Source organism: Triticum dicoccoides, chromosome 5B (genome assembly GCF_002162155.2).
Source record: "Triticum dicoccoides isolate Atlit2015 ecotype Zavitan chromosome 5B, WEW_v2.0, whole genome shotgun sequence".
Taxonomy (NCBI): domain Eukaryota; kingdom Viridiplantae; phylum Streptophyta; class Magnoliopsida; order Poales; family Poaceae; genus Triticum; species Triticum dicoccoides.
Genome location: NC_041389.1, coordinates 119197907 through 119202775, shown reverse-complemented (window position 1 = coordinate 119202775; position 4869 = coordinate 119197907).

Below are 4869 nucleotides of genomic sequence, written 5' to 3'. Positions count from 1 at the left end.
AGAGATTCGGAGGTGGTTTGTTCATGTTCAAGAGTTTGAGATAGCTCTGCGATCTCATTTGCGTAATCACGCTCATGAGCTTCCATTTTCTCAATGGTGACATCATGCTCCTCTAGATGAGATTCCAACTCCTCAATGTATTTCTTGCCATCAATGGCAATGGACATTATTTCTATGAAGTTGGAACGAGCAATTTTATTTTTATGAAGAGCTTTAAAAATCATTCTCTTCATCATTATCCTCATCATCATTAGCATCAACATCATCATCAAGAGACATATTGGGGTACAAAGTAGGAGATACTTTGACGCCTTAGCTATAAGGCAAAAAGCAATGGATGATGATGTAGGATCCCTTGAGGCACCATTAAACACCACATCTTATTCCATGGAGTGTTTGGTTTCCTCTACATTGTTAGCACAACAATTCAAGGAAATAGATGCATTTTTATCATGGCAACAAGACATAGCAAGCATATCATCATGAGATTTAGTCAAGCAATTTCTATATGATATGCAAGGACTATCAACACAAGCATGTGAAACATTTGGAGTATTCGAAGTGTTAAAGCCCAAAGAAGGAGCATTGCAATAATATAGTGATGAAGGATCATCCACAATAAGCATACTATCATCATTGCAATGACCAACACTACTCACAATATCATTACCTTGTGGCAAACCACATGTAGGTGAAGTAGAAGAAGTTGAGAAGACTATATGGCTAGAGGTGGAGGTAGAGCAATCATCCCCACAAATCTTGGACACGCCATATTTATCTTGAAGCTTCGTCCACAACTCATGAGCATCCCGAAATGACATGAGTTGAAATATAACTACATTTCTCAAAGCATCGAAAAGAACATTAGAAGCTTGAGCATTGAGATAAGAGTTTTCTCATCCTCTAAAGATAATCTTTGGGGATGCTTTGCAGGAGAAAAACCCATATCTACAATTCGCTCTAAATTTGGGTCCATGACCCTAAAAAGATTAAGCATGCGAATTACCCAAACATCAAAAATTTTGCCATCGAAACTAAGAATGTCAGAGTATCCTAATCCCCTAGTCGACATATTTACTCTCTAGGCGGTAAAGCCTAATAAAGAGAGACGAGACTCTGATACCAATTGAAAGATCATGGCTGTCGCCTAGAGGGGGCGGAGGGTGAATAGGCGTTTTAAAATAATTACGGTAGATGCTTAAACAAATGCGGAATAAACCTAACGGTTAATTTGTCAAGCACAAAACCTACAACAACTAGGCTCACCTATGTGCACCAACAACTTATGCTAAGCAAGATAAGCAACTATGTGATAGAAAGATATATGACAAAGAACAACATGGCTATCACAAAGTAAAGTGCATAAGTAAAGGGCTCGGGTAAGAGATAACCGAGGCACTCGGAGACGATGATGTATCCCGAAGTTCACACCCTTGCGGATGCTAATCTCCGTTTGGAGCGGTGTGGACGCACAATGCTCCCCAAGAAGCCACTAGTGCCATCGTAATCTCCTCACGCCCTCGCACAATGCAAGATGCCGTGATTCCACTAAGGGACCCTTGAGGGCAGTCACCGAACCCATACAAATGCAACCCTTGGGGGCGGTCACCTAACCCGTACACTTTGGCAACCCTTGGGGGTGGTCACCAGTACCCGTCAAATTGCTCGGGTGATCTCCATAACCTAATTGGAGACCCCGATGCTTTCCCAGAGCTTTACACCACAATGATTGAGCTCCAAATAACACCAACCATCTAGGGCGCCAAGACACCCAAGAGGAACAAGCTCTAGGGTGTCCAAACACCCAGAGTAACAAGCTCAAGGGTACCAAGCACCCAAGAGTAATAAGCTTCTCAACTTGTAACTTCCACGTATCACGTGGAGAACTCAAACCAATGCACCAAATGCAATGGCAAGGGCACACGGAGTGCCCAAGTCCTTCTCTCCTAAATCCCACCAAAGCAACTAATGCTAGGGAGGAAAATGAGAGGAAGAATGAAAGAAGAACATGAAGAACTACAAGATCTAGATCCAAGGGGTTCCCCTCACTTAGAGGAGAAAGTGATTGGTGGAAACGTGGATCTAGATCTCCTCTCTCTTTTCCCTCAAGAACTAGCAAGAATCATTGGAGGGATTGAGAGTTAGTAAGCTCGAAGAAGGTCAACAATGGGGGAAGAACACGAGCTTAAGAGATGAGGTTCAATGAGGAAGAAGACCCCCTTTTATAAATGGGGAAAAATCCAACCGTTATGCTCACAGCCCTCATAGAGCGGTACTACCGCTCCAAGGAGCGGCAGTACCGCTAGGGCGGTAGTACCCCTTTGAAAAACAACAACGAGGAGGCAAAAGGCCAGTAGAACCGCCGGAGCGGTACTACTGCTCGTCCTCATGGTACTACCGCTTGACCTCACAGTACTACCGCAAATGGTAGCGGTACTACTGCTTGCGAGCGGTACTAAAGAAATACTTCCGTGCCTACCTCCGCTGAGCAAAATACGAGATTTTGGTCCGGAGCGGTACTACCGCTCAGGAGCCGCGGTAGTACAGCTATGGAGCGGTAGTACCGCTCAGGGGCCGCGGTAGTACCGCTCTGGAGCGGTAGTAAAAATTTACATCCGCTCTAGTCGCGGTAGTACCGCTGCAGCCTTTACCAAAACAGCCACAACTTTTGCAAACGAACTCCGAATTCAACGAAACCAAGTTTGTTGGAAAGCTAACGACATGGGCTAACACAATCTTGATAGAAATATCAATAAGAAGCAAATGAGAAAAGGCCCATAAAAATGGTGAGAACCCTTCCTCGGATAAGACCGGTAAAACCTCCAACACCGAAAACATCATTGAAGACGCATGCGAACTCTGTTTTCAATGAACTCAAGCTTGTCATCAAGATGACCATAAGCTCTAAGACTCACAAAGAGAACCAAACAAGAACCAAGAGACAAGATGCAAGGATGCAATGGTTTGAGCTCTCTACTAACGATACGATCAAGCTACCAACTTGAGAGCCCCCCTTGATAGTACGACAAACGATCCTATAACCCTGTCTCCCAACTACCACCACGAGACCGGTAAAATAGAAAACCTATCAAGGGAAAACCTTTGCCTTACACATGGTCCACTTGAGCTAGATTATGACGATCTTGACTCCCTCAAATTGGACCACCTTTGTTGATTGCGTTGGCTCGATGAAGACTAGATGATTGCTCCCCCATAGTCCACTATGGGTGAGCCACTTGAAAGTGTGTTATATCGACTAGATGGGGGTGAATAGGTGATTTTTATAAATTCTTCACAGAGAAATTTGCTGGTGAGGAAATTCCTTAGTGAAGAACTACTTGCAGCGGAATGAGTACTCAAAAGTAAACATAACAGAACATACGCATAGTCATCATGATGAAATGAAGACAAGCACAGAGTACAAAAAGCGTAAACACAGGATAGTACAGGATGAAGATGGACAGACTGAAGAAATTGAACTGAGGAAATTGAGACAGTCTTCAGTCAAAGTCTTCAAACAGATATGAAGAAGCACACAACAACTGAAATGAGGAAATGAAAGAGTTGAGGAAATAGAACCAGTAAGCTTGGTGAAGACAATGATTTGGTAGACCAGTTCCAACTGCTATCTCAGTTGTACATCTGGTTGGAGCGGCTGAGTATTTAAACTCGAGGACACACAGTCCCGGACACACAGTCCTCACCATAATCTCCTTGAGCTAAGGTCACACAGACCTCTCCCAATCACTCGTGGTAAGTCTTCTGGTGACTTACAAACCTTCACAGACTAGGTTACTCGGTGATTCACTATTCCTCTTGGATGCTCTAGACCTTGACGCCTAACCATCGGGAAGAAGCACAGTCTTCAAAGGTAACAAGCGTCGGATCCACGCATGATCAATCTCTTCAGTGATGCTCAATCACTTTGGGTTGGAAGGTGTTTGGGTTTGGGTTTTCCTCACTTGATGATTTTCGCTCAAAGTCCTCGGAGGATGGGATGCTCTCAAATGACAAGTGTCAGTTTCTCTTGGAGCAGCCAACCAGCTAGTGGTTGTAGGGGGCGGCTATTTATAGACTAGGGAGCAGCCCGACATGATAAGACATAAATGCCCTTCAATTTATATGACCGTTAGGTGGGTAGGTATTTTGGGGCAGCTAACGCATAGCACAGCAACGGTCGGAATTTTGACTCTCAAATTCCTCAGGGCTATCATGTTCCTCACTGTGTAGGCAATCCGCACTGGCGAATTCCTAACTCCTCAGTCAGACCAAATTCCTTAGAGACCAGAAGAACTTCGTCTCTGTTACTGAAGAATGTGACTAAACTGTATGAGATTTCCAATGGCTTCACTCGAAGGGATTGGTAGGTGTAGGATTTTGAGTTGAGCATCACATGGAATTTTTTCCTTAGTATTTCCTTGACCCCCTTTAACAGTACGGTGTTTCCTATGACTCAGGAAAGAGAAAATGAAACTATAAAAACAAAAGTCTTCACGCTTCATGTTCCTCGAATGATTGCCAAGTCTTCAAGGTCACACCAATTTCTTCACTTTCAAAGTCTTCAGAAAGTCTTCAGAAATCCAAATCTTCAGTCGAAGAACTTCATTTTTAGGGGTCGACTTTCTCTGTAAATATCAAACTCCTCATAGACTTTTAGACCTTTGTACACTCACGAACGCATCAGTCCCCTAACCTATAAGTCTTCAATACACCAAAATCACTAAGGGGCACTAGATGCACTTACAATCTCCCCCTTTTTGGTGATTGATGACAATATAGGTTAAGTTTTCAACGGGGATAAACTTATGAAGTGTAAATACTGATATTGAGGAATTTGATTGCAAGATATAGAAGAACTCCCCCTGAAGA